This window comes from Chenopodium quinoa, unplaced genomic scaffold (genome assembly GCF_001683475.1).
Source record: "Chenopodium quinoa cultivar QQ74 unplaced genomic scaffold, ASM168347v1, whole genome shotgun sequence".
NCBI lineage: Eukaryota > Viridiplantae > Streptophyta > Magnoliopsida > Caryophyllales > Amaranthaceae > Chenopodium > Chenopodium quinoa.
Genome location: NW_018744128.1, coordinates 1,959,659 through 1,969,825, shown reverse-complemented (window position 1 = coordinate 1,969,825; position 10,167 = coordinate 1,959,659).

The following is a 10,167-nucleotide window of genomic DNA, read 5'->3' as shown; positions in this document are numbered from 1 at the left end:
CAGTCAAGGTCGGGACGGTAGCCTTCGAACGGTTGGGAGAAGGTTTGCTCCAGCTGCTGAAGGAATTCAAAGACATCTTTGCCTTTGAAGTGGAAGATATGCCAGGCGTCAGCCCGGATCTTGCTGTCCACAAGCTAGCCGTAGATCCCAAAAAGTAGCCGGTTAGGCAGAAAAAGAGGGATCATGGTGGAGAAAGATCTCAAGCGGCAGCGGCTGAGGTTAAAAAGCTGTTGGATGCTGGATTCATTAGGCAATGCTACTACCCGGATTGGGTGGCAAATGTCGTTCTAGTAAAGAAGCCGAACGGTACTTGGCGGATGTGTGTGGATTACACAGATCTGAACAAAGCATGCCCAAAAGATAGCTACCCGCTTCCAAAGATTGACAGCCTAGTCGACTCAACAGCCGGCCATGCGTTAATGAGCTTTATGGATGCTTATTCCGGCTTCCATCAAATACCTCTCTGGAAGAAAGATCAGGAGAAGACGGCTTTTGTCACTGATCAGGGGTTATTCTGCTATACGGTGATGCCGTTTGGGTTGAAGAATGCACCGGCTACATTCCAGCGCATGATAAACACTGTTTTTATCAACCAGATTGGCAGGAATGTAGAGGCGTATATCGATGACATGATAGTCAAATCCAAGCTACAGACGGATCACCTAGCAGACCTGCGAGAAACCTTCACCACACTCAGGCGGCACCGGGTCATGCTTAACCCAAAGAAATGCGTATTTGGTGTTGAGTCTGGGAAGTTTCTCGGATTCTTGATTGACCAAAGAGGCATCGAAGCTAATCCGGAAAAAATACAGGCGGTAATTGACATGAAGTCTCCCCGCACTGTAAAAGAAGTCCAGAAGTTGACCGGTTGTCTGGCGGCATTGGGAAGGTTCCTCAGCCGGTCAGGTGACAAGTGCCTCTATTTCTTTCAGGCAATCAGGAAGAGGTCAAGGTTTGAATGGGGTGAAGAAGCAGAGGCGGCATTCCAGAGGCTTAAGCAGCACTTGCATTCTTTGCCAAGGCTAGTGAGCCCCCTACCCCGGGAGGTTCTGTACATGTACCTAGCCGTCTCTGATCACGCCCTTAGTGCCGTTCTCCTCGCTGAGAGAGACGGCATTCAGCTGCCGGTGTACTTCATCAGCCATGTCTTAAAAAATGCTGAGCTCCGGTACCCCATGATCGAAAAATTTGGGTTGGCCTTATTCGTAGCAGTCAAGCGGTTGAAGCCTTATTTTTTGGCACATCCGGTTGTGGTATACACAGATCAGCCGCTCAAGCGTACGATGACTGCTATAGAGTCATTCGGTAGAATGATCAAGTGGGTTGTTGAAATACAAGGCCTTGAGATAACTTTTGAACCCAGGCGGGCAGTGAAAGGTCAAGCGTTTGCCGACTTTATTGTCGAGATGACTAGGCCGGTGCACCCGGAAAACCCTGATCAAGTCTGGAAGTTATTTGTAGACGGCAGCTCTACGGTGAACGGCTGTGGTGCAGGTGTTATCTGTCATTCCCCGGAAGGGGATAAGTTTGAATATGCACTACGGTTTAAGTTCCAAGCCTCCAACAATGAGGCAGAGTATGAAGCCCTGCTATCCGGATTGCGCATGTGTAAGGCAGCCGGTGCAAGAAAGGTCGACGCCTGCTCAGATTCACAGCTGATCGTTAGCCAATACCTTGGTGACTACGAAGCCACCCATCCGGCTATGATCAAATATTTGCAGGCGGTCAAAGAGGAGGCTGGGTCCTTCGATGAATTTCATCTGCGACAGGTGCCCCGGTCTGAAAACAATCAGGCGGATGCCCTCTCAAAGTTGGCATCATCAGCCTCCGGTGATGCTCCTAGGACGGTCTTTTGGGAAGTCATTGAAAAACGAAGTATTCAGAATGATCCCATTGGAGTCTTGGACAGAACTGCTACCTGGATGGATCCCATCCGGTCCTTTTTGACGGATGGTACCTTGTCGGATGACCCTTCAGAAGCATCAGCGCTCAAGAAGCGTGCTTCAAGTTTTGTTATGCATCAAGGGGAACTCCTCCGGAAGGGATACCTGCAGCCGTTTTTGAAATGTGTAACCCCGGATAGAGGGAGAGAAGTTTTGGAAGATCTGCACGCGGGGTTTTGTGCCTCGCATATTGGCGGCAGGTCCCTGGCCAGAAGAACCAGACGGCAAGGGTACTTCTGGCCCACTCTTGAAGCGGATGCCATGGATCTAGTAAAGAGATGCGACAAGTGCCAAAAATTCGCTAAGTTGATACATCAACCGGCAACAGAACTCACGGCAATCCATAGTCCGGTTCCGTTTGCTAAATGGGGCATGGACATTTTGGGACCTTATACGCCTGCGTCAGGCGGCCGCCGCTACATTCTTGTAGCAGTAGACTACTTCACCAAATGGGTTGAGGCAGAGGCGGTAAAAGGGATTAAAACGAAAGACGTGATTTCTTTCATCTGGAGAAACGTCATCACCCGGTTCGGGGTTCCAATGTCCATGGTTTTCGACAACGGACCGCAGTTCGAAACGCCTGTCCTGAAGACCTGGTTGGGAGACCAAGGAATTTCCCATTGTTTTGCATCCGTTGGCCGTCCTCAGGCAAACGGTCAAGTTGAGGCTTTTAACAAGTTGATCTCAGACGGGATAAAGAAGAAAGTAGAAAGAGCCGGTGGACTATGGGCAGAGGAATTACCTCATGTCCTTTGGGCTATCCGGACAACCGAAAAGGGGGCAACCGGTGAGACCCCATTTCTCATGACATACGGCACTGAAGCAGTTCTTCCCATTGAACATTATGAGCCTACTCTACGCATTATGTTATATGATGAGGAGGCTAACTGGGAAGCCATGCGGTTGGCATTAGACGCTATTCCAGAGCGAAGGGGGAATGCTGCCTTGCGTCATGAGATCTACCGTCTGCGTATGACTAGAGCCTACAACAAGCGGGTTCGTAAAAGACCTTTGAAAGAAGGAGATTTTGTGCTTCGCAAAATGGAGGCAACCGGTAGGGCCAATGAACAAGGCAAATTAACCCCAAATTGGGAGGGACCCTACCGGATCTTTGAAGAAGTACGAGACGGCACTTACCGCCTGGAAACTCCAGACGGAAGAAAGTTGCCTAGAACTTGGAATGTAGATAACCTCAAAAAATACTACTTCTAAGCATTGTACATCTTTTGAAAATTTTCAAATGATTAATGAGAATTACATTCAATTTTGTATACAGCCGCCATGTCTTGTGCCTACCACAAGCGGCACCAGTAACTAACTTTTTCATCCGGTGACACCCATACGGGTGAATTCATCGAAGAGAACATCTCCCATTTGGGTGGTAAATTGTTCTAAGCGATCACACAGGCGGACAAATCCGCCTGACGATCCTTCGCACCAAAAAAAAGGCCAGGCTAGCAACCCCAAACTTGCAGCCGGCTCACTTTTTGGAAGGACAGCCGGTACTCAATACCGCCGCCTGACTCTCTAAGAGCAGGCCTAAAATCATCCGGTGACACCCATACGGGTGAATTCATCGAAGAGAACATCTCCCATTTGGGTGGTAAATTGTTCTAAGCGATCACACAGGCGGACAAATCCGCCTGACGATCCTTCGCACCAAAAAAAGGGGCAGGCTAGCAACCCCAAACTTGCAGCCGACTCACTTTTTGGAAGGACAGCCGGTACTCAGTACCGCCGCCTGACTCTCTAAGAGCAGGCCTAAACATTTGGTCTAGGCCATAATTCATTCAGGGGTATGCTTGCAAAAGCCCAACCGGTGAATGGACATCCTAATCTGGCGTGATTCTTTTGCGAAGTCCCGACCGGTAATTCAGTATAAACCGACTGGCTCCCGAATCTAATGTTGGCACTTAGTGTATATTCGAGCTATATCATATGGATAGTCGCCTGGCTTGCAAAGACCCAGACCGCTATCCAGGGGCAATTACCCAGACGCCATCCGGTTTGACTTTGTTCGCTTAGCCTCATCGTCGTTTGGAAGGGAAGTAGACAAACTAAACTGGAAACCGCAGGGAGGGCTGCAAAGCTTTACGTGTGTCAACGAAGTGATTAACTTGCTAGAAGCACAACCGAACCCGCAAGCACGATGGACCGCCGGCTCTCCCAATTCAGGAAGACAGAAATTGCCGGTTGGGTTGGTCCGACCAAGAAAGGCATGGGAGTTTTGGGCATTGCTTGGGCCTCCTGACCTTCTAATCAACCTGAAACTTTACCTTCCTGCTTGATTTCTCGATCCAATCTCGCACTTCAGATAGCTGCAGCTATCACAGCATGTTCTAGTATCTATATGTACCCTTACATCTCCAGAGATGACTGCTACTCCACATTGGTGGTAAATGGGTGGGTAGTACTCCTAAGGTAGTGTTTGACTTAGAAAGTCGCATTCAGCTCCAAGCGAGAAAAGGATTGGCTTGAAAACAGCAAGAGACATTTTTCTAAGTCAGAATGGAACGAATATGACAAGAAGGGTCCGATTCGGATCCCTCTGTTGTTTCCTTTTCCTCCCGCACCTTTTCTTCGAAATGAGAAAGAAGATGGCAAGAGCCCTAGTAATATCATCATTCAACGCTTGCATCCTTGCTGTGATAGAGCCGTTAGACCCGGACAAGGGCGGTCTTGCTTGGCGCGAAGGCTGCTGGTTCGGGGGAATTTCATTTTGGATACTCTACATTGCTATAATTTTTGATCCTAATTGCGAGAAGTATGAATCGGGTGTAGTGACTGGCGTCACCCTTCGAACCTTTGTGGAAGGGAAAGTATAAAATAAGACATCTCTTTCATTAGAGGATAGGGTGAAATACATTCTGGAAAGCCAGAATTCTGCTAGCGAGTTAAAGGATGAGGATATAGAGCCTATAACTCCTCGTGTTGTTGGGTAATTTCTTCGCCTAGTTTGCGAAGACCCAGACGGCAGTGTTACCGGTGGGGTCTTCTTGGTAACCCTTGCAAATTTCTTCGCCTAGTTTGCGAAGACCCAGACGGCAGTGTTACCGGTGGGGTCTTCTTGGCAACCCTTGCAAATTTCTTCGCCTAGTTTGCGAAGACCCAGACGGCAGTGTTACCGGTGGGGTCTTCTTGGCAACCCTTGCAAATTTCTTCGCCTAGTTTGCGAAGACCCAGACGGCAGTGTTACCGGTGGGGTCTTCTTGGCAACCCTTGCAAATTTCTTCGCCTAGTTTGCGAAGACCCAGACGGCAGTGTTACCGTTGGGGTCTTCTTGGCAACCCTTGCAAATTTCTTCGCCTAGTTTGCGAAGACCCAGACGGCAGTTTTACCGGTGGGGTCTTCTTGGCAACCCTTGCAAATTTCTTCGCCTAGTTTGCGAAGACCCAGACGGCAGTGTTCCCGGTGGGGTCTTCTTGGCAACCCTAGTAAATTTCTTCGCCTAGTTGGCGAAGACCCAAGCGGTAGTGTTACCGGCGGGGTTCTTTTGGTTATCCTCGCAGAAATATGTACAAAAAAAATATAACAAGAATTCTAGTATTGAAGTGCAGAAACATAAAAAGCATTCAAAAGCCGGCTCAGCCGGTGAAAATGTTAATATTCAAAATAAAAATTATTACAGCTTAGCCCATCTCATCCGGTGCTATTACAAGATAATACAAGGCGCGCAGGCCGGGAAGTAGTTGCTACTCCAGGCGAACAGTGAACCGGTCCTATTCCGGTTGGTTCTGGGTTGGATCAGGGTGAGCGGCTGCGTCGGCTTCAGGAACGACTTCCTCCTCTTCAGCAGCCTCCGCCTGCCGTCGCGCAATCTCCTCCCTAACCCAAGCGTCATAGGGTCCGGGCCCCGGCTCATTCGCCTCCTCGGCCAGAATGGCAAGATCAGAATATTTGAAGGCGAGTTCCTAGACGGTGAAGTCCGCCTCCGGGTGGATGAGGGAAAACGCCCGTTGCATCCGGTTTGCACAGTCATGCTCATTCTCTTCAATGAGCCTCTCCTGCTCCGACTCCAAGGTGGCCTTGAAGTTCTCATTGGCAGCAGCCGCCTCTTTGCGCAGGCGCTCATTCTCTTTGGCAAGGCGGCCATTTTCAGTCTCCGCCTTGCTCAGCCGTTGGAGGGGCTCTGTCTGTTCCTCCAACTTTTTATTGGCATCATCCAGGGACGCCTGCAGTTGGTCAACTTGGTTTTTCAGCTGATCAATCTGCTGTTGGAGGGCTTTGGTCTTCTCCGCCTGTTCCATGCGTATAGATTTAGATTCTAAGCCATGCATGTACAAAGAGTAGTCAGCAACATTATGGGCGTCATCAACAGCCCGTTTGCTTCTCCTTACCTCCTCAGACTTGCGGGTATAAGCTCGTTTGAGCCCCTTTACGCGCAGCATAGCCTGCAAAAATACAGCCGGTTAATACTGCATATTTAAAAATGCACGTCAAGAAAATTACCGCATGGTTGTTGGAGCATACGTCGGCCAGGTCGACCAGCACCCGGTCGGCATTAAAGGAGTTGATCCCAGGGATCGCCTCCTTCTCGTCCCTGGGGACGGCTTTCAGCATGGCCCGGGCATATTGTGCCCCGTCCGGCCAGCAGGGAGAATTATCTGCACCAGAAACAGACGGTGAGAAACTCGCATATGCTCTGCCTATAGATTGCCGGCTGATTGGAGAATCCCCCGGCTGTGATCGAGACTGTGAATAAGACTTGACCCGCATGGGCAGATCAAGCAGTGTAAGGTCGAAGTTACCTTGGCGGCCCGAACGGCCTTCAGAGGGACCGGTTGCGGTCCTCAATGGGATGGCAGAAAGCACATCCGCAGATCCAGGCCCGTCTGGGACCCTTATTGATTTGCCGCCGGTAGTTTGCCGGTCGGCTGTCTTCTGCACCTTGGATGCAGACTCTTGTTGGGTCGGCGGAGGGCCTGACCTGTTTTTGAAGGGACCGGGGCATCTGCTTCCCGTCCTGTAAACGAGAAAAATATAAGTTGGGATAAAAGGATTGAAATAAACGAGAAGGATCAGACGGTTATACCTTCTTCGCCGCCTGGGCAGCAAGTTTTTTCTCGAGATTGGCTTTCCGAATGTCGGCAGCCGACCTAGCCGGTGTCTTCTCGGTGGGCAGCATTTTCTTGGCTTCTTCTGCAGAGGAAGGCACACAGTTAGAATAATAAATAAGCAAGGAAATAAAAGCATCCAGTACGAAAGAAACCGGCTGAGTTCCGAATACATACGTTTTTTAAACATGCTGCTTAGGCCACAAGCGGACAAGAAGCATTCGTCCCTAAAAAATTCATGTTTGGGCACCCAGTTTCTAGGTACCCTTACTATCTCTCCGGATGAGAGGGTGTCAGGAACTAACTCAAAAAACCCGGAGTCAAGGATGGTCTCTCTATCATCCTCCGGGACAGGGGGCAGGCAGCACTTGGTCCCCAAGAGTTCTGGTTTCCGGTTGTAGATCCGGAATTCTCTGTTCTCTGCCGTAGTTGGGGCCTTAACCAAGTAGAACCGGTGCTTCCAGTCCGACCATTTGGATGGCTTGTCCAAGGTCATAAGGTATTTGGGCTGGGTGGTCAAGGTATACCAGGCTCTCCAGCCGCCTGGGCTCCTACTCAAGTAATGCATGTGGGCAAACGCCTCCCAGCCGGGGTTGAGGCCCTGCATCTCGCAGGCGGCGATATACCCTAAAATATTTACCCATGAGTTGGGGGTTAATTGCCAGAGACCTAGGCCATACCCCCTAAGTATGGCTTTTATTGTGTCGTGGAGAGGGAAGCGGACTCCGGCCACGAAGGCCGCCTCGTAGCACCCGAACCAAGCGTTCGCGTTCGGTTGTCCATCCTCCCACCATATTGTTCCCAGAGCAGCCGGGACTTTTATTGTATAGTCACCACCCAGCGGCCGCCGTTTGATAAAATCTGGCAGCGCAGCCCGCATGAGCTCGCGGTCCTTGGAGGAGACGGCGATCATGAGAGGATCGTTCCTATTATCCCAAGAAGGCCTCTCCGCCTCCTCGCTATCCTCAGATTCGGTTAAGTAGCTGCTACTGCTACTTTGAACGTGACCGGCATCAGAGCCGGCTGGGGAGTTGGAGACCTCCTTATCAGAGCCTACCTGCTCTCTGGTCTCCTGGAGGGGAGCACTCTCTTCGTTTAAAATGCTATCACCCGGGGTGCTAGGAGCGCCCCCGGGTGAGCCTCTCTGCTCTACCTCTCCATGCTCTACTTCACCGCCTGAAGCTGGGACCTCAGGCGGCTGCTTATCTGAGCTCCCACTTCTGTAGTTGGGATCTCTGGCAGTAGACCGGATTCTGGCCATTGTGTCCTGCACAGACACAGAGTCGGTCGATATGGGTGTTGAAAAAGGGTTGTCCCAAAGAACAGAGGCGGCAGACCCAGTTCTAGACTCAGCCGTACTAATAAATCGGCTGAGTTCACAGCTAGGTTTCGGGTATGGATATAAGGGGTCCATCTACTTATGGGACCAATGAACAAAAATGCGAGTAAAAGACTCAAACGGAAATACATGAAAAAGCTAGAAAGAATAGAGACGGTACCTAGAAGAAAATCTGGAAATTCTCTGGGATGCTTGCGAAGACGCAGGCGGTTCAAAATCCGGCTGGGTTTCTCTGATTACCCTCTCGAAAACCTTTGGCTAGCTTGCAACGACCCAGACGGTCTGTAGACCGGTTGCTCTCAACGAATCTCAACTCCGAATGCTCTCAACTCTCAAATTGCCGGCTGCTCCCAAATCTTCAGAAATTTGGCAAAGTTTGTAAATGAGAGCTCGGGGGACATCTTCTCCTATTTATAGAATTTGTCCCAGAAGGTGAAAAGTCGTGACTCTTCGCCTTCTGCTTTTCCATCCTTCAAAAGGAATCTGAAGAGTTGAAAAAAAAAAAAAAAAAAAACCTTTCACCGGCGCCACGTGGCACCCTGCCACGTCAGCACCAGTGAGGGGCAAATGTTTGGGGTAAAAATACCCTAAACACGTGGCCCAATGGCCTAGTGACACGTGGCATCCAGCCGTTGGTCAGCAGGGCTCCAATCCTCTGCTGACACGTGTCCTCTAAACCCTAAAAGGGGAACCATCCCTTCCCCACTATAAATAGTGGAAGGACCCTCATTAATGGGGGTTGGAACATTTGTGGTTCACATTGAATACTCCTCAAAAAGAAAAACACTTACCCCGAGCAATATTAATTGCAGAATTCTCCCATTACGCGAGAAGTAACTTCTACATTACGTGCATCCTACCTCCCATATCTTTACTAACTTGATCGTCGGAGGCGGAGCTCCTACCCCCAGGAGTCTTCGTGATTTTGCAGGCACAGGCGTCGAAGGGCATTCTTGAAATTGTAACTCTCCCGCAGGACACATCAAAAAACCCCGAAACATATGTCATAACTGTAGTACCAATAGATACAAAATCAAAATTTGTATTTTTATCTCTGTATTTCTTTTATATGATTATTATTATTATTATTATTATTATTTTACAACAGAGCTATCAAATAAATAAAAGCTATATTACAACCTATATAGCTAAAAGAAACAAAAAAAAAAAAAAAAACCACCTAACACGAACAACTAAGAAACAACCTTGTGTTTAGATGCTAAGACAACACACCTAAACCTATCATCATATAGCGGCATAGCGCATGCCAATGACCAATAGAGAAAATACGAAGAGAACCAGAGTATTAGATAAGTCTTGTAACACACCAAATACTACAGAGCTTAAACAATCAAGAGAATCGTACCACATCCTTAATGCGAACCGAGAAATGCCAAATTAACCATAAAATTCGAGATGGACAGAAAACACAATATAACCACTCCACTCCTAGGGATTGAAGAAAATCAAAAGTGGCACTGGCACCGAAAAATGAGTGTACCTTGATGCTGGAAAAAAGACCCTTGACACCTAGGTATTGAAAAATATAGCCACATTCTAGGAGTCTTGGAACAAACCCAATACAATTATATACTTGAACGATTCTATCATGAACTGTGCATTTCAATGCAGGTTCTCTTTCTGCAACCCTACTAACAAAAAGTGGAAGACAATGAAGGACTTTGCTTACCCCAAACATTCATATTTTGTTCTTTATATGCAATTTTATGAACCAAAGGCTAGATTTTATACTCCATTTGATTTTGTGGTTGGCTTTGAATTTGAAAATTCTTGTAATTTTGTAAAACCTTGTCCCCTTGAATATATAGGG